Genomic DNA, 26185 nt, shown 5'->3' on the forward strand with positions numbered 1-26185 from the left:
GGAGCCAATTACACAGACAACTGTAAAACAAGACAGTTAGGTACTGTCTACTAAGATAGGTACTATCACAAAGGGATGTATAAAGTACCATGAAAACTCAGATGAGGAGGTAAGTTAAATTTTTCCTGGAGAGAAGGAAAGAAGCTGGAACATCATAAAAAGCTAGTTCATTTTAGCTGGGATGAAGATTACTTAACAACAAGAATAGGAGTTTGTGAAGCTGATAAAATGGAAAGAACATCCAAGGCACAGGAAACAACATAAACAAGGGATACAACTGAGAATCATACCCAAGCCAAGTCTGAACTTTACCTTGTGTAAGAACAGAAGGCAGTGAGCATTGGAGTTTTTAAGAAGAGATACGGCATGATCACTGACAGCCAAAGATGATGAGCGCCTAAAACAGGGCAATGGCAGGACACGAAAGCAACCTAAGCGTCCATCAACAGATGAACGGATAAAGAAGATGTGGCACATATATACAATGGAATATTACTCAGCCATAAAAAGAAACGAAATTGAGTTATTTGTAGTGAGGTGGATGGACCCAGAGTCTGTCATACAGAGTGAGGTAAGTCAGAAATAGAAAAACAAATACCGTACGCTAACACACATATATGGAATCAAAAAAAAAAAAAAAAAAAGGTTCTGAATAACCTAGGGGCAGGACAGGAATAAAGACGCAGATGTAGAGAATGGACTTGAGGACACGGGGAGGGGGAAGGGTAAGCTGGGATGAAGTGAGAGAGTAGCATTGACATATATACACTACCAAATGTAAAATGGATGGCTAGTGGGAAGCAGCTGCATAGCACAGGGAGATCAGCTCGGTGCTTTGTGACCACCTAGAGGGGTGGGATAGGGAAGGTGGGAGGGAGACGCAAGAGGGAGGGGATATGGGAATATATGTATACATATAGCTGATTCACTTTGTTATACAGCAGAAACTAACACAACATTGTAAAGCAATTATACTCCAGTAACGATGTTAAAAAATGAAAATAAAATAAAATAGGGCAGTGGGTCCAGCCAGGATGGATGGGAGGGAAAGGATGGATGTGGAGATGTTTCTGCGCTAGAACGAATAGAACTTAGTGTCAGATATGGGGAACGAAGGAAGACAAAAAAACAAACAAATCTGAATTTCCCAGCTTGGGCAAACAGGTAGAGAGTGATACTGGTATCTGAGATAGTGTATATACCAATAGGAAGCGAAGCAGGTTTGGGCAGGGAAAAAAAGGGGGATGAGGATAAACTTGGTTTTGGATACATTACATTAGAACTTCTACAGACTTCAAAGTGGAAAAAGGCAATAGTCATCTGGAATACAGTTCTGGACCTCAGGGGAAAGTTCATATTCAGGGATTTTGATTTGAGAGTCATCACTGTACACGTAGACAATGTTGATAAATGAAATCACCAGAGTAGGTAAACTCGTCCAGGGAGAGCACACAATGAAGGGAAAAAAAGAGGCCCAAATACAGTGTCAAAAGCTGTGACAAGGGACTTCCCTGGTGGTCCAGCGGGTAAGGCTCCAGGCTCCCAATGCAGTGGGCCCATGTTCGATCCCTACTTGGGGAACTAGATTCTGCATGCACGCCTCAACGAAGATCCCGAGCACCACAACTAAGATCTGGCGCAGACAAAATAAATATAAATAAACAATTTTTTAAAAAAAAAAGCTGTAACAAGGTCAAACATGAGAACTGAAAAGAAACAGTGAATTCTGAAGGTAGGTCATCATAAGTGAGAGCGATTTCAGCTGGGCCGACGAGCACAAAAGCCATGCTATCGTGGGTCAAGATGACTAAAGGAATATAAGAAAGGCTATTAAAGAGGTTTAGGGGTTTAAAAAAATAAACAGCAGAGTTAGGTCGAAGAAGAGACAGCTTAAAAGATGTTTCTTCCTTAGGCTGGAGAAAACTTATGAAGAGTCATTAGGTGGGGAGACGCTAAGAATACAAACTATGTACATGTCCAGAGGACTGCCTCTGAAACAAGAGGGAATGAGGTGAGGACTGGGGAAGATTACCGATAAGCTGAGAGGCAGAGCTGTGGACAGTAAAAGGCTAAATGGCTTGCTGAGAGTTTACAAGGTGGGGTGGAGCAGCAAGTTGAAGGAGAGTGGTGCAAGTCTGGAATAGCTGCTGTAAAGGAAAAGGAATGGGAGTCACCCAGGAGAGAACGGAGAGATTTCAGGGCAGGGTTGAGAGTCAAGCTATGGCTGGAACTCATGAACCTGTGAAGGAGCCCGTCAGCACCATGCTATGCAGCAGAGCTCAGCAGCTCCGTGGGAAAGTGAACATGGGCCCGGCTCTGCCGGGAAGGACAGGAAGGTGTAGCAGAAAGAAAGAGACCTGAGAACGTCAGTGCAAGAGTGGCCATGTAGGACAGATGGGAGGACAATGACACCACGAAGAGGCTGAGAGACTACGAAATAAGCAGAGACCAGGCTTCCTGGGCATAAAGGGATGGGAAAAGTGGAAGAAAGGAGGTTGTGACCAGATTCTGGGATTCCTAGGAGGAGCGGGGGCAATTTCAGGTCACCTCAAATCTCTTCCCCAAGAAACTTAGCCATCTACAAGACCAACATTGATGCCATGCTGCCTTCCAAGCCCTGCTCTGATATGTAAACTAGTTCTTCAGATGGGACTGACACCTCTAAGGTTATCAGAAGGAATTCCAGGGAGAGAGTGGCAGGGTTGAGTTCTTCTCCTAAGCATCTTCCTTCCTGGACTTTAAGATTTGATCTGTATCTCTGGGTGCAACATCAGTAACTCTTCTTTTTATTAATAGGGCGATTTGGGAGTTGTCATGTGTGTGGAGTTGCTGAAAATAAAAGTTTAGGCAACGGCCCAATTGCAAGTTTAGCAATTCCCCCAGGGCCCTAGAGCCAGCTGATATAGGACAAGAGTCACTGTCCATCTCATGTCAGGGCCTTGGATCCTTCCCCCAGTGCTAACTTACAACTGTAAGGGTGACAACTCGAGCATAATAATCATATTCAACAGGGAAGCAGAAGTTGGAGGTCTGGTAATAAGGTAAGTGACATCCAGGGAAGAGAAAAGTTGAGTTCACTTCCTTTCACTTGCAAAAACTGAATCTAAACCTTGTCTCACAAGGACAGGAAAACCTAAACAAGCTACTCACTTGTTGCCTAAAGATCTGGGCTCCCATCCAGCTTATTATCCCAGCCTGTACAAAAGAAAAAGATACAAATCCTCTCAGAGGGGCTACAAATGAAGCAGAATGCTGTCACCAGAAGGGACTGCTGGCTTAGCGCTGACTCACTGTAAGAGCCCCAACTTCCTTTCAACCCTTCGCTTATCACCCAAAAGACAAAGGGTACAATCATTATAAAAGGCTCTCTCTTACACTAAAGTACATCGCTGGAAGAAACGAGCATTCAAGGGTGGCTGCCTATCTTCATAAGCTTCTGGAACTTGGCCCCCACGTCAGCCTGGTCAGCGGTTCCACTGGGACTGAGGTGGGTGGGCCCTGCTATGGGAGACACAAAAAAGTAACTCCCAATGTTTGTTTAATGCAGCTCTGGTTCACCTTCACTCGGGTCACCGCCTTCTTCTGCTCACAAACACTTAGTTGTCTCTGAAAAGTAGGTCATCGCCTTGTGGAACAAGCTGGAGGGGGAGCTAAGACCCGGCCTATCACTCCAGCAGGCCTGGAGAGGCCCGAGCCGTGTCTGGGAGACCAAGACCAGTCAATGGCGCACCATGCCGAGAGTGCTCCAGGCACTGCAGGAGGCATCCCGGCTACCGCCATTCCTAGGTGGTGATTCAGCAGGCTGGTGGAGCAGAAGACGCCCGGGATTTGAGGGTGAGGCTCATATCGGCCCAAGGAACACCTGTCCCACTGTGATGGCTAATACGGTGTCCCTGATCATCCCTGAATGGAGGGAGCAAGAGGTGAACAACGAGACTGCTAAGCTCTTCCCCGCGGCCCATACGGTCCCTCTGTAGAATACCAAGCATTGCTCAACCATAAATGGAGCTGTCTGGGCTTCTCCCCACTCCTTCTCCCAAATATTTTCTTCAGGACACCCAAAAATAAACACTGCTCCTTCCTTACTCATGAGCTCGAGAGAGGCACATTCTTAGCCCTGTAAGCTGTCACCTGAGCATGCCCAACAAAGGGGTTAAAGTTTTTAAGCAGGATACATCTTGTTCCTAGGCCCAAATACTCCATCCATCCAGAATTCTAAGGTGGGAGAGACTCCCTGTCAATCCTCCTCCACCCCCTAACTGGCTAGTTCACTAAATATAGGATATGGCTTCAAAGTCGAAAAGAAGGGGCCCAGGGAGACGAGGCAACAGAGGGCTGGCAGTTGGGGAAACAATTACCAGAGGGTCAGCTGTCCAGCTGGCGCTGGAATCTGAAAACTTCCAAATCTAACAACTGCCTTTCTCAGCAAGAATCAAAAGTATGTGAATCAGCTGTGGAGGATAAAGGCTGCAGAGCCCAGTTCCAGAAGCCAGTAGCAAACCACTTCCTTAGCCACTGTTCCCAACAAAGAGCAAACTGCTAGCAGCTTCACCTTCAGACCAGCTACCAGCTCTAAGCAGAGAAATGGGAAAAGGAGTTCGTTCTCCCTCTAGCCAACAGAGTGCAAGCAGCTCTCTCTCTCTCTCCGTCTCTTTCTCTGTGTCTCTCAGTCTCTCTTTGTGTCTCTCAGTCTCTCTGTGTCTCAGTCTCTTTCTCTGTCTCAGTCTCTCTTTCTCTGTCTCAGTCTCTCTTTCTCTGTGTCTCTCAGTCTCTCTTTCTCTGTGTCTCTCAGTCTCTCTTTCTCTCTGTCTCAGTCTCTCTTTCTCTGTGTCTCTCAGTCTCTCTTTCTCTGTGTCTCTCAGTCTCTCTTTCTCTCTGTCTCAGTCTCTCTTTCTCTGTCTCAGTCTCTCTCTGTCTCAGTCTCTCTCTCTCTGTGTCTCTCAGCCTCTCTTTCTGTCTCTCAGTCTCTTTCTGTGTCTCTCTCTCTTTCTCTGTGTCTCTCAGTCTTTTTTTGTGTCTCTCTCTATGTCTCTCAGCCTCTTTCTGTCTCTCAGTCTCTTTCTCTGTGTCTCTCAGTCTCTTTCTCTGTGTCTCTCAGTCTCTCTTTCTCTGTATCTCAGTCTGTCTCTCAGTCTCTCTCTTTGTCTCTCAGTCTCTCCCTGTGTCTCTCAGTTTCTCTTTCTCTGTGTCTCTCAGTCTCTCTCTGTGTCTCAGTCTCTCTTTGTCTCAGTCTCTCTTTCTCTGTGTCTCTCAGTCTCTCTCTCTCTGTGTCTCTCTCTCCAACACCCCCACCCCCAATTCTCTGGTTGTAAAACGGAAACCATTGACCGCCCCAACCTCCCTCAATTCTGTGTACTCCTCGTCCCGGGTACCTCTCCTCCTCCTGTTCCCTCACTGCTTCTCCAGCCCCACAGCATACACACACTTCACCTCTAAGGCCCTTGACAGTCAGAACCTCATGAACTAATACCTAATTTCACATCATTTTATCATTTATTATGTTTAAGTCTGTATGTCATTAGACTGCAAACTCTACAAAGGCAGGAACCATGTCTTATCACCATTACTGTAGCTAACAATGCACGTTTACTATGAACCAAGCACCATTCTAAGCACTTTACATGTATTATTTCATTCGCTCTCCATGAGAATCCTACCATGTAGGTGCTATCAGTGCAGACACTTTACAGATGAGGACTGATGGTAAACAGCAGAGCTAAGATTCAAACCCTGGTAGCTTAACCTCAAGAGTCCATGCTCTCAACCCCTACACTCTACCCAAGTGGTCCCACACCGGCAGCATCTCCTGGGAACTTGGTTAGAAATATAAATTCTCAAGCCCCACCCCAGACTTACTGAATCAGAAGCTGGGGATGGGGCCCGGCAATCTATGGCTTAACAAGCCCTCCAGGTGATTCTGATGTAGGCTAAAGTTTGAGAACCACTGCTCAATTCACAAGCTGTGCTGCTTCTGCTTGCTTTATTTGAGACACACCCAAGGCAGAAAGGAGTTCAGGAGGAACTTAACAGTGTAAAAATATCCCGAACAACTGATTGTGGCATGATGCTTAAGAGTACGTGGGGATTCTAGGGCCGACCGCCGATCAGTGTAAAGCCCAGCTCTACTGCTTACCACCTGTGTGACCTCGGCACATCACTTAGCCTTCCTGTTGCTCAGTTTCATCAAGTGTAAAATGGAAATAGCAGTACCCACCTCATTTTATTGTTGTGAGGATTAAATTATTTGGTATCAGGCAAAGCAATTATAAAAGTGTGTGGCACGTGGTAAGTGCCATATACGCTCTTATTAACTATGGCCTTTGATTCATTTTACAATTAAATTCAACAAATATTTATTAGGCATCTATGTGCCAGGTACATGCATTCATCAACATCTCCCCAACACATCATCAGCCTTTCAAATGTTTATCGATGCCTTATTACATGCAGTACTCTGTGCTATGGGATTATGAGGGCCACAAAGAACAAGGCATTAACCCTTCCTTTAAGGACAGCACAAAGCAGTGCATCAGGCATGACATTTACAGAAGTAACTGCAACACATAGCAGCAAGTGATAAGAATCAGCAGATAGCATTCTTTAACAGAAAGAACATTGCGTTTGAGGTCACAATATTTAGACTCAGTTCCAGCTATGTGTGACCTCAGGCAAGTCACCTTACCTCCTTACCTCCTTGAGCCTTAGTTTCCAGGGCTGTCAAGCAAAATAACTACCTGTGAGGCACAAAAGAGCTAATACATGCGAAAGCATTCTGTAAAAGGCCGTATGAATGTCAGTTGTCAATTGTTACTATTGCTATTACTTTTACATGAATTTCTTTCAATATTATTAAGTTTAGAAAGATATGACTTGTACCTGAAGGGACCAGGAAATGTTGCACCAAAAAAAAGTGACATGAGAGATGGATGTGGAAGGACAAGTAAGATATGGAAATGAAAGGAAAATCCAGGTAGAAGAAAGAGCATAAGCAAAGGCATGAAAACACAGGGCATATATGGGGGACGGGGGGGGGCCCCACACTAGTTCATTCCAGCTGTAAGGAATAATGGGAGATAACATTAAAAAGGCAGGAAAAGAGCAAACAAGGGGGAAGAATCTGTTCACTGTTCACTTTTCCTCCTATAAGCATCTTTGGTACTTAAAGTAGCAGTAAATGATGAAACAGTGGGTTAAAATTAGTTTCAGGATTTATCTATGAGCCTGAAGTATTCAGCATGCCTCTGCTCCATTTTCAGGGGTCAAGAGCCAGCTATACTGTATATGTGGAAAATGGAATAACTATAATTATGTAGTTTGTGCAGGGGCCAGCTTGAAAAACGATACTGTTATTCCTCATCAAAGCTACTCCTCGGGAATCCAGGAGAGAGAGAGCTCACAAAGACTGGGCCTTTCGGACCATTCGACATCATTATTCAATTAAGACAAATCTTTGTTCACCTAACACCAGCTACAAAATGAAGTGCAAAGTGTTCAACCCTCTTAGCCATTTTTCAAGTGTTTGTTGGTACCTCTATTTAAATACACATGAGTACATTTACTTTGGTTTTTTGTTTGTTTTCACTCATTGTTTTTGCAGGAGAAAGCGTTTAAACAAGATCCTTGAATGACCGGTAAGCGCATAATCTAGAGTAGCACAAATTTGTTGATACAGAAATTGAGGCTTCCGATAGATTGTTTCAGACAAATTTTTAAAGCTTTATATGTCGTTATAGTTGAATGAAATAATATAATTTTAACCTAGTAATTCTTGCTTGCCAAAGAGTATATGAAAGGAAGAAAATAAACTTAACAAACTTTGAAGAAAGTCCATTTTTAGTCAACAAAGGGTAAATATAACCTGTTGATCATGCCAAATATCTTTATCTTTAAAATTCAACTGTCGGTTTTACCTAAAGAGGACTGCCTAAGGAAAAAATATTAACTTTCCAAGGAACAAGTTAAAGTTCAAAAATCAAACTGAACACACTTGTGCTTGTCTTTACTCCACTGTCATACAAGTGCCCCCTACTGTCGTTCATATTTAATCTATGTTTCTCTAAAATAGATTTTTAAGGTTTATTTTTAGATCCTCTTCTGTAGCAGCCTTCACAAAGCATGACCATAATTCGTTAATCATAAGTATTTATACAACTAGAACTGAATAATAAGTGTGATCTTCATTAACTTAATATAGAATTAGTTCACTCACATTATATTGACAACATAAAATCATCCTGAATAGCTTCTGAAAGATAACTGGTATAAGACAATGAAGGTATGGAACAGGAAACATGCAGGTAGATCAACATGGGTGGAGGAGTGCACCGAGGGGACGTGCCCCTGTATCCCTGACACAATGGGGCAAAAAACCCCAATGACACTGAAGTCCCCTTAAGCCCAGAGAGGGACTGGGGACAAATCAGTACAAACTGTCCTTTAACCCCTATAAACAAACAAGAGAGTCCACACAGAGGGATCCAGGAGTTTGGAGGGGCTGCCTCTCCTCGACCTCCACTCACTATGTCCAGCATAAGTGAAGGATGCAGAATTTTGAGCTCTTGGACAAACTCAGGCCTGAAGATGGGCAGAGAAGTCAGAGCTGCAGAGTACTCTCTTCAGAATTTTGGTAGAAACTGCAAGAGACTATCCAAGCTGTCAAGACCACCATGCTAAGATTCTCGTGCTTCAATCCCCTTGGAGACCTCTCCCATCATCCTGGGACCCCCTGTTGCCAATGTACACATTTTAGTGGTGGACTTGGTTCAGGGGAAGCCAAAGGAGAGCATGCAGCTTCTATATTGTGTCAACTGTCAATGACAGGATATGTGTGTGCATATACACATGCATATATATGAACACACACATATATATGTATACATGTACACACATGTGTGTGTACAAATCCTACAAGCCAGGTTGGCACACAGCTGGCCGTTCATTGTACGGTCGTACGACAATTCCCCCTCAGGCCCTGACCTGTGTAAAACAAATTAAGAGTCTAGGTATGTCACAACAGCAAGAGTCCAGTAAGAGCAGAAGAGGGCAGGAGGAAAGGCAAACCTGGTAAGCTACAGGCACTGAAAAGCAGTCTATTCCTGGGGAAAAGCCTAATCTTTGCTTAGGCTAAGAAGCAATACATTTCCCCCTGGAGTTCTGCCAGACCTGGACCCTCTATATGGGCTCCAATCAGAATGGGCTCCATTATTTGTCAGCCTCCAATCAAAATATGTCCTGCAACCAAAACGCAGAGAGATGACGACGACACACAAACTGGTATCTTCCCTCACTTCAACCTGTTCCTCCCAGCTTTGGGAGTTCTAACTATAGAGAATCAATCCAAAAATACTGTTACTGAAAATAATCACATTATTAGCAACCTAAGTGTCCACCAATGGATGAATGAATAAAAAAAATGCGGTACATACATACAAAGGAATATTATTCAGCCTTAAAAAGGAATAAAATTATGACACATACTACAATATGGATGGACTTTAAAGACATTATGCTAATTGAAATAAGTCAATCACAAAAGTATAGATACTATATGAGTCTACTTACATGAAGTACCTAGAATAGTCAAACTCACAGAGACAGAGAACAGAATTGTGGTTGCTGGGGGAGGGGAGGAATGGAAATTACTGTTTAATGGGTATGAAATTTAAGTTTGGGATGTTCTGGAGATGGACAGTGGTAATGGTTACACAACAGTGTGAATGTACTTAATGCCACTGAACTGTACACTTAAAAATGGTTAAAATGGTAAATTTTATGTACATTTTACCACATTAAAAAAATCATATTAGGACTTACCTGGTGGCACAGTGGTTAAGAATCCGCCTGCTGGGGACACAGGTTCAAGCCCTGGTCCGGGAAGATCCCACATGCTGTGGAGCAACTAAGCCCATGCGCCACAACTACTGAGCCTGCGCTCTAGAGCCCACGAGCCACAACTACTAAGCTCATATGCCACAACTACTGAAGCCCGCGCTCCTAGAGCCCGTGCTCCACAATAACAGAAGCCACCACAATGAAAAGCCCGTGCACCACAACACAGAGTAGCCCCGGCTCGCCGCAGCTAGAGAAGCCCGCGCCCAGCAACGAAAACCCAACACAGCCAAAAAATAAAGAAATTTATTTTAAAAAATTATTTTAAAAATCATATTTGATCATGACTCTTACTAATAAAAAGCCACAACTGCATACCTACAATGTGTCAAGCAAAATGCTTTCCATATATTAATTCATTTAACCTTTACAGAAACCCTACAAGATAGTTATTATCACTAACATTTTGCAAATGAGGAGTCAGAAAAATCACACCCAGTGGTTAAGTGACTGTCCAAGGTCACAGAGCTTGTAAGTACCAGAACCAGGATTCCAACATTTACACCCTTTCCACTATAAGATGCTGCTCTCCACCCTAGAGGGGAAATTTATCTGATACTATAAAATAGCCATAAACCAGAAAGCCCCTAGAGCAAGGAGAAGGGTGACATGGTCAGAGGTAAAAGGAAGAATTTACTGTTAGAAGTCACAGCATGGGGCTTCCCTGGTGGCGCAGTGGATAAGAATCTGCCTGCCAGTGCCGGGGACACAGGATTGTGCCCTGGCCGGGGACGATCCCACACGCCGCGGAGCAACTAAGCTTGTGCTCCACAACTACTGAGCCTGAGCTCTAGAGCCTGAAAGCCACAACTACTGAGCCCACGTGCCACAGCTACTGAAGCCTGCATGCCTAGAGCCTGCGCTCCGCAACAAGAGAAGCCACAACAACGAGAAGCCTGCGCACTGCAGCGAAGAGTAGCCCCCGCTCGCCGCAACTAGAGAAAACCCGCAACGAAGACCCAACACAGCCAAAACACAAATAAATAAATTTATTTTTTTTAAAAAAGTCACAGCATGCTCACTAATTCCACTTCTAAGGCTGTTCTTCCTCTGATGACCTCTAAGAACTTTAAATATACCAATCACCTAGTCATGTAAACCCTGGCACAGTAAGAAAAGCTGTGTTACACACAAAACCCAGAAATGACATTTCTCATAACCTACCAAGCAATGTCCTATTTTGTAAGAATTTTTAAGGACTTCTCCAAAGTCAAGAAAAAGTACCCTAAGAGTTAGTGTGCCACAAAATTAAACCCCAGGTCCCCAGACACTAAGCAAAACTCCAGGAGAAGCAAAGGGGACCATGGCGACTACCTCCCCACTCCTCCGTTTTCTGTCTTCTGCTCTCACTCCAGATGGATGAGGAGCAGGCCGGTCTGGATGGGCAGAACAGAAACAGCTGTGGGTCCACAGGTGGCCCCGCTTGTTAATGACCAGCTCCCACGCCACCAGAGAGGAAGCTGCAAGTAAGGACACAGGGCAGGAAATCTGGACGGCCAGATTCCAGTCCCAGCCTGTGTCACTCTGTCAGGGCTCAGGGGGGCATCCTGCCAGGTTCCATTCCAAGAATGGTGTCACTTCCACCAGGGACCAACAGTTGCTCCCCGGTAGATTCAGGCACCGAAAGGGCTGACCAGAGGATGAGGCAAGAGTGGAATCCATGGCATGCCAGCCCCGTGAGGGGCCAAGCTCTTCTGGCCTAAGTGGGAGAAGGGGCTCCACTACCACAGGTCAAGTAGGCACAGCCCAGGAAAGGATTCAAAACAATCCCTCAGGGCCCTGTGTCTCTCCCGGGGGCACGGGGAAGCTTAGGTTTGTGTGTATGTATATCTCTCAGACAAAAGCAGTTCTGCTGAAAACAAAAGCGGCTTCCATCCCACCCCACAACCCAGATGATTTACAGCCGGCAAGTGTCTCCTGGTACTCAGAAAATATGCTATCCAACAGGAAATGAAAAAACTCCCATTCTTCCAGAAGGAAGGGGGAGGAATCACATCCCTATAGAGACAGGAAATCAGCCGACCAGGATCCCAGCCATGTCAGGGAAATGACAGCCCTCTTCTCAACGCTGGGGCTTAGGAACGCCAAGTTCCTCTCAAGCTTCAGTCACTACCTAGGTAAGAAGTTCCAAGCCAGGGCTGTTCTGTTATAGCTATTCACTAGTTTAGATAGTTACTAGTTAAAAGTGGAAAATGAAGGCCCCTCATGCCCTAATGCCAACCAAAAGCACAACTCCACAAACTTCCTACTTTTTCCTGATGTAGTAAAGAGCCAAAAAGTAATGCTGGCACAATACTCAGAGAAACCACAAGGGGCATCTGCCAACAGGTACAGGTGACCCCAGTATTTAAAGTCTGCATCCACCCAATCTGAGGCTGTGGCTGGGTGTGGGATACAAACCAGGGAAGAGGCTGAGACTTTCTGTTTGCCAACAGCAACCACCATAATAACAGCTTTATATTTCCACAGTGCTGGCTAGCAGGGTCTCAATGCTTTCTTTCCCATGCACAATCTAATCCTGATCCCCTCCCTTTGCTGAATCCCTCCATTTAAGAGGTACAGGCACGTATCTTTAGTCCTTGCTACAAAGAAGGTCAGTGACTGGAAGCCTTATGAAAGGTCATTAGCTAGTCAGATGGAACTAACGCTCAACTTTTAAATTTTATTTTATTTCTTTAATTTATTTGTTTGTGTGTTTGGCTGCACTGGGTCTTGGTTGCGGCATGTGGGATTTTTTTTAGTTGTGGCATGCGGGATCGAGTTCCCTGACCGAGGCTCGAACACCGACCCCCTGCATTGGGAGGGCAGAGTCTTAACCACTGAACCACCAGGGAAGTCTCCTAACGCTCAACTTTTAAATGCTTTCTCACATAATGGAAGACTGCAAAACAACTGTTTCTCAAGAAATTCTTCAGCAACAAAAATTCCCTATGTCCTATTCACAAAAATTCCTTTATTTATCTCTCTCTCCTATCTCCGCTTTCTACTAATGCCTCCCGACTCAATATGCCAGGCATGCATCTGCCGGCACACAATGCATTTAAAGCCTCCCTCCATTATTCAACTCAACATACATTTGTAAACACTTACTTCAAGTTGGGCACTGCGCTAAACTTTGGGGACAAAAAGATGGATGAGATGTTAGCTCTCAAGATGCACAGTCTCATGGGGCACAGAAAGACAAACAAATAACTGTTATTCAGAGGGATCGGTGACATCAAAAAGGAAGAACATACGCTTAGAATGCTTCAGTTCTCAAGCCATAGCATCTAGGGAGAACTGGTGTGCCCAATGAAAGGAACCTTTCTCTCAAGGAACCTCTGAAAATATTTTTACTTTCCTCATTCCCAACTTGACACCTCCATATGATGTTGCCCCAAACTCAAATTTGTTGCCAAGGCTATAAATTGGTATGGCATGTAAAAACAAGAACACTATGGAAGAGAACTCTTGAGTCAGCTCTCAGAGGAAGCTCTGCAGAACCGCACCCAGGAAATGGCCTGAACAATGAGATGAGTGTACAAACTTTTTTCCCCACTGTCCATCCCTCCCATAGCCAGAGAATGGGACACGTAGGAGGGTTTATCTGAAGGGAAAGAAAGGAAACCCACATTATTCCTGTGAACCAAAACTCTCCCCACCAAGACAGCCTCAGTAACATCACAATGTTTGATGATTTAAAAGTCATTTAGTGGTCTTCCCTGGTGGCGCAGTGGTTGAGGGTCCACCTGCCGATGCAGGGGACACAGGTTCGTGCCCCGGTCCGGGAAGATCCCATGTGCCACAGAGCGGCTGGGCCCGTGAGCCATGGCCGCTGAGCCTGCCTGTCCGGAGCCTGTGCTCCGCAACGGGAGACGCCACAGCAGTGAGAGGCCCGCGTAGGGCAAAAAAAAAAAAAAAAAAAAAAGTCATTTAGTATTGTTATTCCCTCCAGATTAGTCCACAGCTAAATCATCCCACAAAACGTAGAGAGACATCTAGCCTAAAACAACGTACTTTAAAAAGGTATTTTTTAAACCAAAGCCCCAGACTTCCCTGGTGGCACAGTGGTTAAGAATCCGCCTGCCAATGCAGGGGACACAGGTTCGATCCCTGGTCCGGGAAGATCCCACATGCCACGGGGCAACTAAGTCCCTGCACCACAACTACTGAGCCTGTGCTCTAGAGCCCGTGAGCCACAACTACTGAGCCCACATGCCACAACTACTGAAGCTTGCATGCCTAGAGCCCGTGCTCCACAGCAAGAGAAGCCATTGCAACAAGAAGCCGCACAACGAAGAGTAGCTCCCGCTCACCTCAAATAAAGAAAGCCTGCGCGCAGCAACAAAGACCCAATGCAGCAAAAAAAAAAAAAAAACAAAGCCCAATCACTATAAACGTACTAAGGTCTTAGCTATATTTATACTGTTATACTTTATACTCCGTTCAAAGCACTAATTTTCAACTTCTGATAATGAGAAACCACTAATGGAAAAAAATCAAGTCCAAGAGTGACCTTTTTCCCTTTGGGGGCAGGTGCCAAACCCTCAACACAAGACTTTTTCTAGGTCCATATTACTCACAGAAAAAGAATGAAGAATGAAGTGAGACCTTTCTATCAACAAAAGAATAGATTCTCATATTAGGAGACCCCAAGACCCCTAAATCAAGCAATCAAAACATTCTGCCCGGGCTTCCCTGGTGGCGCAGTGGTTGAGAGTCCACCTACTGATACAGGGGACGCGGGTTCGTGCCCCAGTCCGGGAAGATCCCACATGCCGCAGAGCGGCTGGGCCCGTAAGCCATGGCTGCTGAGCCTGCGCTCCGCAACGGGAGAGGCCACAACAGTGAGAGGCCCGCGTACCGCAAAAAAAACAAAAAAAAACAAAAAAAAAACCCAAAACCATTCTGCTCTCTAAGCCACAGAAGAGTTTAAACTATCATACTCTATTTCCTTTTCTCTACCTTCCTACCATTTGGGGAGAGCAGAGGAGTGGAGGATAGAAGACAGATTACATTCAAGGCCTGGGCAGTTAACGGCAGAATGTCCACTGCATACCTGGGCCTCAGAGATGCAGCTGACGACTAGTGTGTGTGGTAGGCGGGCATCGGTGAAGGAAAAAAGAAAGATGGGCAAAAGGAAGAAGTAGGGGTAGAAATAAGAGGTTTTATACTACTCCAGTAGCAACCCCTACTAGCAAACTCAAGGAGATTCTGGCAGCCCCTAAGGTCCAGGGCTGGAAAGACAAATGAAAGCAATATCCCCACCCTTTTGCCCACTCTGACTATTCTGCACCTCTCTTGGATTTCCTAATTCTAAACTAAGCCCTCTCTCCAGACTCACCCTAATGAGAAAGCAAGTAGCTGGGTGGTACAGTTTTCTGGCAAAGAAAATGAATGGCAATTAATAACTGGTTAGCACCAGAGAAGCTGGTTTACCTAATCAGCCTACTGGTTCCAAGAAGCTTCTCTCTGCTTTACACCATCCTTTTATTTATGTTTTTAATAAAGTCATATCCTCATATCTAATGATATAACATCCTCCCTTCCATCCCCTTGTCAGCCCTCCTCCTACACTTACTATCTCTTTTCCCCAATGTGGAGTCTGAATCCCATTCATGAGGAGGAAGCATAAGCTCTTGCACAAGTATTTCATCTGCCAACACTCCTCAGTGGCAAACACCCCTCATGATAAGCAGCCAACGTGATGTCATCGGTTGAACACATCCTCAGGCTTCCGGCTCTGAGCACCTGATCTTCAACAGGGTGTGAAGTACTAAGAAAATCCAATCGCACTGACATTTGGTGAATACCTGCTAAATGTAAGGCACTGTGCTAGGCAAAATGACAAATAATCTGTGAGCCCCAGGAGCACAATCTAATTGGGCAAATACACGGGAAGTTAAATAACAAATGATAAAATACAAGTGATGATATACATGGTCAACTGGCCAATGAGTGATAGAAATTAACACTGTGAGTTCAGAAGCAGAATGAGTTATCACAGGTTAGCGTGGTTTGCAAAGGATTAATGGGAAAAGGAGGACTCAAGCTGAGCTCCAAAGACAAGGAGGATTTCATTAGGCGAGGTGAGAAAAGAACTTACAGAAAAGGGGATGGCTCTAGCAGAGGCACAAGTCCTAAATACCAAACGAAGGCCCCAAAGAAAGCCAGATATATGGCAACAAAAATAAATGAGGCAAATATAAACTAAGAGAATATATCACCCAGCAGGGCACACTAAAGAATATTAGTACAGGGAGTTTTTCAGGCAGAAGGAAAATTATCCCAAATGGAAGACTGGACATGCTAGGAGAAAGGAAAAGCAACTTTTAAAAAAGGTAAATATTTGGTAAATCTAAAAGAATATTGTCTGCATAAAGCAATAATAATCATAATGGGTTTTTTATTTACTTAATAAACATAAGAAAAATATATTAAAACATTTGCATTAAAAATAAATGCTATGGGCTTCCCTGGTGGCGCAGTGATTGAGAGTCCGCCTGCCAATGCAGGGGACACGGGTTTGTGCCCCGGTCCAAGAAGATCCCACATGCCGCGGAGCGGCTGGGCCCGTGAGCCATGGCCGCTGAGCCTGCGCATCCGGAGCCTGTGCTCCGCAACGGGAGAGGCCACAACAGTGAGAGGCCCGCGTACCGCAAAAAAAAAAATTTTTTTAATTAATAAATAAATAAATGCTATGATTAAAAAAATAATATATGCATGCATGGAATATTAAAGCAGAGAGAAGAGAGTGGCTAATTCACTCACTCAAAAGAACTCAAAAAGTTATCATTAAGAACATAACATTTGGACTGAGTAAGGAAGGAAAAGTTTTTGAAGAGAATAGATTTAGAAGGACTCTGCAGACAGAGGCAGTAATATGAGCAAGACAAATGAACTAGAAACAATTTGGAGTGTGAGTAAACTGCATGCAGAGGGGTATGAATACAGCAAAGGATTACAGGGGTATAAGGCAAGAAATGCAGTGAGTAGCCAGGGTGTGGAGAGACCGTGTCTTCTACTAAGAAATTTTGGCCATATGCTATACTGGCATACAATCTACAGCCTATCTCTCCTACATAGCCCTTCCCAATAAAAGGCTGCTTTTCACAGGGTACGTAGGTGAATGCCACCCTGAGTAAATAAATAAATAAATAAATAATATAGATATAAATAAAATAAAGGTCAGGCTTTGAGATAAGAGGAGACATGACCAACATGAAAGAGTAAAGGGAAAAAAAAAAGAGTAAAGGAGGGTGAGGGGCAGTTTCAAAGTAAGCCTGGCAATTAAAAACAATGAAATAAAAAATAAAAAGAATGAAATAATGCCATTGCAGCAACATGGATAGACCTAGAGATTATCATACTAAGTGAAGTAAGTCAGAAAGAAAAAGACACATACCATATGATATCACTTATACGTGGAATCAAAAATATGATACAGGGACTTCCCTGACGGTCCAGTGGTTAAGACTCTGTGCTTCCAATGCAAGGGGCACAAGTTCAATCCCTGATCAGGGAAATAAGATCCCGCATGCCGCATGGCCCAGCCAAAAAATTTTTAAAAATAGGAAAAAGAAAAAATATATATATATGATACAAATGAACTTATTTACAAAACAGAAACAGACTCACAGACATAGAAAATAAACTTATGGTTACCAAAGGGAAAAGGGGGTAGGGGGAAGAATAAATTAGGAGTTTAGGATTAGCAGATACAAGCTACTACATATAAAATAGGTAAACAACAAGGTCCTACTGTATAGCACACGGAACTGTATTCAATATCTTTACAATAAAGTATATTCAAAAATAACATGAGAAAAAAATAATAATAATAACATGAGGGACTTCCCTGGTGGCGCGGTGGTTGGGAATCTGCCTACCAGTGCAGGGGACACGGGTTTGAGCCCTGGTCCAGGTGGATCCCACCTGCCGCGGAGCAACCTGGCCTGTGCACCACAACTACTGAGCCTGCGCTCTGGAGCCCGTGAGCCACGGCTGCTGAACCCGCGTGCCACAACTACTGAAGCCCACGCACCTAGAGCCCAAGCTCTGCAACAAGAGAAGCCACCGCAATGAGAAGCCCACACACCGCAACGAACAGTAGCCGCCGCTCGCCGCAACTAGAGAAAGCCCGCTCACAGCAACGAAGACCCAACAATGAAGACCCAAAGTAGTCACTAATTAATTAATTAATTAATGTAAAAAAGAATATGAAAAAGAATATATATGTATACATATATAACTGAATCACTTTGTTGTACACCAGAAACTAACACAACATTGTAAATCAACTATCCTGCAATTTAAAAAAAAAAAAAAAAGTAAGCCTGGCAAGGAAAAAGCTGAAAGAATACAAACTAAACTTAAACTCCAGTTACCCTAACCAGTGGCACTAGATGGAGAAAGACTAGAAAAGAGAACTTTTACCTTTTTCTTTGTACTGCTCAAATTTACAATAAGCACGTGTAATTCTGTAGTAATAAGAAAGAGAGTTAGATAAGCATAGAAAGCCTGTGTTTTTTCCTCTTCAGTTCCAGAACAGTATTTTTTGTTTTAAAGTAACTCACAATGTCCCACACCTGACTAGGGCCCCTTGGCAAGACTTAAACCACTAGGTAAAAAGTGCCAACTAAAGTCACACTCCCTTTCCCACTCACAAACAATAAGAGCTCCCAAGACTGCACGTAAAGGTCACTCCCCTGACCCTTCACTCGGCATGTTTCCAGAACTAGGAGTTTTTAGAGAAAAGAAGGAGACTCGGGCCAGACAATTCTATTCAAGGAGATGTATAATATGGTGGTTCGTAGCCGGAGTTCTGTAGTCCCACAGAGTTAGATCTGAATTCCTACTCTACCGTTTACTAGATGTGACCTTGGGCAAATTATTTCACTGGCATGAGTCTCACTTTTCTCCTCTGTAAAATGATGATGATAATAATAACATCTACTTCACGACATTGTTATGAGAATTAAATGGGCTAGTGTATATAAAGTGCTTAACACAGTCCCTGTCACACGGTAAAAACTCAACTAATGGGAGCTATTATTATTATTAATCCATTCGGTTCATAAAAGGAAGACATCTCCCACCAACGCTATGTACCAGATCCATTTCCACTCTCCTTCCTAAAGGATGCCAAAACCAAGGTGCAGAATTAGCAGGACAAGGTGTGAACCTGGGTTCTCCCTGTGTCCCTACCAAAAGAATCTTAGTAATAAGTGCTAAGAGACAAGCAAAAGTTAATTTCATACATGCTCTTCTCTCCAGGTTAGAAGTAGCTAAACTAAACTATCTGTTACAGGTTGAATTGTGTCCCCCAAAAGATGCTGAAGTCCTGCCTCGGAGCACCTGTGAACATGATTTTATTTGGAAATAGGGTCTTTACAAATGATCAAGTTAAAATGAGGTCACTAGGGTGGACTCTAACCCAATATAAGACTGGTGGTCTTACAAAAAGGGGAAATTTGGACACAAAGACAGACACATACAAGTGATGTGAAAGCACACAGAGAAAGGCCATTTACAAGCCAACGAACGCCTGAGGCTAGCAGAAGCTGGGCAAAAGGCCTGGAACAGATCCTGCCTCACAGCCCTCAGAAGAAATCAACCCTGCTGACACCTTGATTTCAGCTTCTAGAACTGTAAGACAATAAATTTTTGTTGTTTAAGCCACCCAGTTTGTGGTATTTTATTATGGCGGCCCCAGTTAAGTAATAATACACCATGTTTTTTTTTTAATTGGCATTTATCCTATCTATTATAAATAAACTATGTTGTTTTTTGTTTTTTTTTCTTTGTGGTACATGGGCCTCTCACTGTGGTGGCCTCTCCCTTTGCGGAGCACAGGCTCCGGACGGGCAGGCTCAGTGGCCGTGGCTCATGGGCCCAGCCGCTCCACGGCATGTGGGATCTTCCCAGACCAGGGCACGAACCCGTGTCCTCTGCATCGGCAGGCGGACTCTCAACCACTGCGCCACCAGGGAAGCCCTAAACTATGTATTTTTTAAAGGAATTTTAATTTAAAATCAAAAGGTGGGTAATTTAAAAATGACAAGACCTGGGGACTTCCCTGGTGGTCCAGCAGTTAAGACTCCACACTCCCTGGAGGAATCAGGCTCCCTGACTTCAGACTATACTACAAAGCTACAGTAATCAAGACAGTATGGTACTGGCACAAAAACAGAAATACAGATCAATGGAACAGGACAGAAAGCCCAGAGATAAACCCACGCACCTATGGTCAGCTAATCTATGACAAAGGAGGCAAGGATATACACTGGGGAAAAGACAGCCTCTTCATAAGTGGTGCTGGGAAAACTGGACAGCTACATGTAAAAGAATGAAATTAGGGGCTTCCCTGGTGGCGCAGTGGTTGAGAACCTGCCTGCCAATGCAGGGGACACGGGTTCGAGCCCTGGTCCGGGAACATCCCACATGCCACGGAGCAACTAGACCCGTGAGCCACAACTACTGAGCCTGTGCGTCTGGAGCCTGTGCTCTGCAACAAGAGAGGCCGTGATAGTGACAGGCCCGTGCATAGTGATGAAGAGTGGCCCCCGCTTGCCGCAACTAGAGAAAGCCCTTGCAAGAAACGAAGACCCAACATAGCAAAAATTAATTAATTAATAAAATCCTACCCCCAACATCTTCTCAAAAAAAAAAAAAAAAAGAAATTAGAACACTCCCTAATACCATACACAAAAATAAAATCTAAATGGATTAAAGGCCTAAATGTAAGACCAGACACTATAAAACTCTTAGAGGAAAACATACGAAGAACACTCTGACATAAATCACAGCAAGATCCTTTTTGACCCACCTCCTAGAGAAATGGAAATAAAAACAAAAATAAACAAATGGAACCTAATGAAACTTAAAAGCTTTTGCACAGTAAAGGAAACCATAAACAAGACAAAAAGACAACCCTCAGAATGGGAGAAAATATTTGCTAACAAAGCAACTGACAGAGGATTAATCTACAAAATATACAAGCAGCTCGGGCAGCTCCGTATCAAAAAAACAAACAAGCCAATCCAAAAATGGGCAGAAGACCTAGATAGACATTTCTCCAAAGAAGGTATACAGATTGCCAACAAACACATGAAAGGGTGCTCAACATCACTAATCCTTAGAAAAAAGCAAATCAAAACTACAATGAGGTATCACCTCACACCAGTCAGAATGGCCATCATCAAAAATTCTATAACCAAATAATGCTGCAGAGGGTGTGGAGAAAAGGGAACCCTCTTGCACTGTTGCTGGGAATGTAAATTGATATAGCCACTATGGAGAACAGTATGGAGGTTCCTTAAAAAACTAAAATTAGAACTACCATATGACCCAGCAATCCCACTACTGGGCATATACCCCAGGAAGAACATAATTCAAAGAGAGACATGTACCACAATGCTCATTGCTGTACTATTTACAACAGCCAGGACATGGAAGCAACGTAAGTGTCCATCGACAGATGAATGGATAAAGATATGACACATATATACAATGGAATATTACTCAGCCATAAAAAGAAACGAAACTGAACTATTTGTAGTGAGGTGGATGGACCTAGAGTCTGTCACACACAGTGAAGTAAGTCAGAAAGAGAAAAACAAATACCGTATGCTAACACATATATATGGAATCTAAAAAAACAAAAAAAGGTTCTAATGAACCTAGGGGCAGGACAGAAATAAAGACGCAGACGTAGAGAATGGACTTGAGGACACAGGGTGGGAGAAAGGTAAGCTGGGACAAAGTGAGAGAGTGGCATGGACATATATAAATGTAAATGTAAAATGGATGGCTGGTGGGAAGCAGCTGCATAGCACAGGGAGATCAGCTCAGTGCTCTGTGATCACCTAGATGGGTAGTTAGGGAGGGTGGGAGGGAGACGCAAGAGGGAGGGGATATGAGGATATATGTATACACATAGCGGATACACTTTGTTATACAGTGGAAACTAGCACAACACTGTAAAGCTATTATGCTCCAATAAAGATGTTAAAAAAAAAGACTCCACGCTCCCAGTGCAGGGGGCCCGGGTTCAATCCCTGGCCAGGGAACTAGATCCCGCATGCCGCAACTAAGAGCGTGAATGTCAAAACTAAAAGATCCTGCAAGCCATGACGAAGATCCCACGTGCCACAACTAAGACCCGGCGTAGCCAAATAAATAAATAAATATTTTTTTTTAAATTAAATGATAGGGTTTCCCTGGTGGCACAGTGGTTGAGAGTCCACCTGCCGATGCAGGGGACACGGGTTCGTGCCCCGGTCCGGGAAGTTCCCACATGCCGCGGAGCGGCTGGGCCCGTGAGCCATGGCCGCTGAGCCTGCGCATCCGGAGCCTGTGCTCCGCAACAGGACACGCCACACCAGTGAGAGGCCCGCGTACCGCAAAAAAAAAAAAAAAAAAATTAAACAATAAAATAAATGACAGGACCTGACTATACGTATACTTTTTTCCTCTGCTAATTCTCATCTACCAACAATGAAAATACCCTTGTGGGAAAAAGACAGTAGGACCAAGACAGATTCTTACTCCTTTTGAATCTGGTATATCTGCTTCCCTAACCACTGCTGGATGAAAAGAAAGAAGGTAAGAGAACTCTTGTACATCGAGTATCTACTGTGTGCCTCACATGTTAGGTGCTAATACACGTTATCTTATTCAAACTTCACAACCTCCCTGCAAGGTATGAACTATTCTCCCCATTACTAGTGAGGAAATCAATGCCTAGAAAGGTTAAGTAAGTTGCCCAACATCATACAGCCATAAAGTGGCTGAGCCAAGATTCAAAACCCTTGTTTTTAACTAAACCAATCTGCTTGAACAAGTACTTTTGAACCAATTCCCCAGATATGATTTTCTACCAGACTTCTGATTTCAATCACTATGTGTTGAGTGAATCAATGAAGAGACCTTATAAATCCCATCTAGTGCTCCCATTTTTATAGTAAGGCGATGGGCCCAAAGAAGTAAATTGACTTGACCAGAGTCACAACTAAGTTAGTGTCAGAATTAGGTATCCAACCCAAGTCTCCTGATTTCCATTCCATCACATAAGTTTGAGGACAACAGTAGTACATGAAAATAGACAGCATGGATGCTAGAATCTGACTACCTCAGTTCAAATCTTGGCTCTGCAATTTTCCAACTGCATGATCTTGGGCAAGTCACTTAACCTCTCTGTTCTGTTTCCTCATCTAAAAACGGAGATAGTAATACCTATCTCACATGGTTACTCTTAGGACTGAATGAATATATACATAAAGTACTTAAAATAGTGCCTGGCACATTAATAAGCACTATGTTTGTTAACTACTTCTGCTACAACTATTATTAAATAATGCTAAGTAAAACACCAAAGAGTATATACACACTGACTATAGTTTTATAAAACTGCAGACAAATGCACTCGTTGACAGATAAAGAGAGAGAGGAAAAAGAGAAAGAAGCTCTTTGTTCCTGTAAATTTGCCTAACTTAGTTATTAGTGATAACATTTATTACTTACTCTGTACCAGGCTCAGTACTTGGTATGTTACAGCCATTACTAAATTTTATTAAATCTAAGACAGCATCAATTGCAGAAAGAACCAATATTTCATTTACTCTCCCCAACAGCACTATGAAGTAGAGAGTTCCCCTATTCTGCAGATAAGAAACTGAGACACTGAGAGGTTGAAGAATTCATCCAAGGTCACACAGCTATTCAATGGCCAAACTGGGTTTCAATCCCAGATTTGTCAGACTCCAAAACCCCTTACACTGAACCACTTTTTTACCAACTCGGTGCTGCTCAAACTTTAATGTGCATGGAATCACCTGGGAATCTTGCTAAAATAAAAACTGATTTAGCAGGTCTGGGGTGGAGCCTAACATTGTGCATTCCTAACAAGCTCCCAGGTGCTACAGATGCTGCTGGTCCTGGATCACCACCAACTACTCTGCTTCCATTATGACAACTCCTCCTCCTCCCCCTCCTGGGTCTCCACCCTCATCTCAGCAATCAGCTAATGAAAAGGATGTTAACTCCCAAAAGACAGAGGAACCTTCTAATTAAGCCTTTGTTTCTCTGCCACCTTCACTATTCCTTCCTCTAACCTCCTGGGACCCTCAGCTCAGTCTCCACTCTCCTTTCTAAGGCAGGCTACACAAAGCTACCGAGAGAAGCTAATAGGGAGTTCAAAATGAACGGCTGCCGTACCTAAGGAGACCTCTAACGAAAAAAGTGTTAACCTGACGGCTGGATGATCTGGAGTGACAAGGTGCCACCTCAAAGTCCACATGACTACTGTGACTCTGAACAGTGAGCAAGTTTCTGGAGTAAACTGAAAACTAAGGATTATTTACTCCCATCATTTCTCCAAAGATAATATGTGTGACCTCTCCCCACCCCCACTCTCAGCTCAGGTCTCTGAGCAACACAGGTAATTAAGGTCTGCCTACTTACTACAGAAACAGCTAGTTTCAATCGGGCTCAGTCCTCTCCTGCTCTACCTGTCCTACATTTTAGGCATTGCCTTTGTTTGTGCTCTTAGCGTTTACTAGCTCTACCAAACATACGCAGAAGTGCTGCACTGCACGAGCCTTTCTATAGTGGTCCTGGATGCCTGGGTTAGAAAACAACTGTGAAATTCAGTTATACGTGATATAACTGAATGGAGGGATACAGCACTACCCAGAGCACAGGATTGTTTGTGACTCAAGAGCCCTGCAGACTCCTCTTTATTACCACGACTCCACTGTTCCATGGGGTTGTCTTAAGGTAAACAATACTGCAACTCTGTTTGAGCAGTTCAAATCAGACCATTTTCAAGAGTAGTCTGACTTGAAAATCTTAAAGCAACTTAGACTACAAAATCAAAATTTATACTGCCCCTTAAGGTAAGAGGGCCAGTGGAGTTCAGCAGGCCTGGGTGCAAAACCCAGTGCAGTCACTTACCAGCTGTGTGATCCTCAGGGAACTTATTTAGGTTCCTGAAGCTTTGGTTTCCTCCTCTGTAATATCAATCAATGTCATTGGACTGTCATAGGATGCTATTTGTGATGATTAAATGAGATAAAGCACCTGGCATTTAGTAAGGCCTTAATACATATTACTTTCCTCTCCCCACCCCTGCTCACAGGGATATACAGTTAAGCTGATAATGCACATCAGTAACAAATCACACAAAGGAACTGTGATTAAGCATGGTTTCATAAAAAAACACCACTCACCTGGTGAGATCTGGCTGTATGTAGCACCAATTGGTACATGGCCCTGAACAAGTTACTGCACCTTTCCATGCCTCATTTCATTTCCTTCCAAGGAACAGGAGTGAGCTGAACTGATCATTTCCAGTTCACTCATTCAACAAATATTTACTGAGCACCTGCTATATACCAGGCACTCTTCTGGGTGCTAGGAATACAAGAGTTAATAAACAAAAAGAATGCAGGAGCTTCAGCTCTGCTCTCAGACAAATATGTAAACAAAGGGAAACAGCTAATAACAGCAACAAGTATTTCCTGCCTTATTAGCTCCCTTAAAACTGCCCCCACACTATCTTCTCTTATTAACATACTACCAAATGTAATTAGTTTTGCACTTTTGGAAGTTTTTTTTCAGGTAGGAGTTTGGAAGAAAGAGTGACGTTGGAGCACTTAAGAGCAATCACAGCAGTCCCAGTAAGAGATAAGGCCCTGAACTCATCTATTAGCAGTGGGGCTGGAGGAGATGACAGGTGGAGAGAGTTGTAGGAGATGGAATCCACGGAACTTGCTGAAAGACTGGCCCCCTGGGCAGGATGCAGGAGAGGGAGGAGGCTTGCATGAAGCCCAGGTTCCTGGCTTGGACAACTGGGTGGGTGAGGAAGGCTTTCACTGAGCTGGGGGACCCAGGAAGAGAAGCAGGTCTGGGAGCAGGGAGGAGGACAATGATGCCCATTTGGGACGTATCAACTTTGAGATGTCTGTGGGACAATCGTGTGGAAAAACCCATTAAGACGGGTGCTGGAAGCTGCCAGAAAAACAAAGAAATATGACCACCCCCACCATTTGCAAAGTGGTTCAGTTTGTGAAGTGCATCATATGCATCTCATTTGACACAATCTACACCCTGAACAAGATCACAATTAGGTTGGAAAGTTCAGACAAATATACACAAAAAGTTAAGTAACAAAAAAACCAAGAAATGCTACAAGGCAATTTTGGTTTGTGATGAATTGCAAGAAAAATATTTGTTATACTTAAACACAATAATCAAATCCCCAGGACTTCCCTGGTGGCACAGTGGTTAAGAATCCGCCTGCCAATGCAGGGGACAC

At 43.7% G+C, this 26185-nt stretch overlaps 1 protein-coding gene across 3 annotated transcripts in view; it reads right to left on the minus strand.

The window, feature by feature from the left end:
* MACF1 (microtubule actin crosslinking factor 1) overlaps positions 1 to 26185 on the minus strand; it is a 342346-nt gene that overhangs the window by 289722 nt on the left and 26439 nt on the right. The gene's annotated exons all lie outside the window — the stretch shown is intronic.

Source organism: Monodon monoceros, unplaced genomic scaffold (genome assembly GCF_005190385.1).
Source record: "Monodon monoceros isolate NGI ecotype Baffin Bay Population unplaced genomic scaffold, NGI_Narwhal_1 Super_Scaffold_18, whole genome shotgun sequence".
NCBI lineage: Eukaryota > Metazoa > Chordata > Mammalia > Artiodactyla > Monodontidae > Monodon > Monodon monoceros.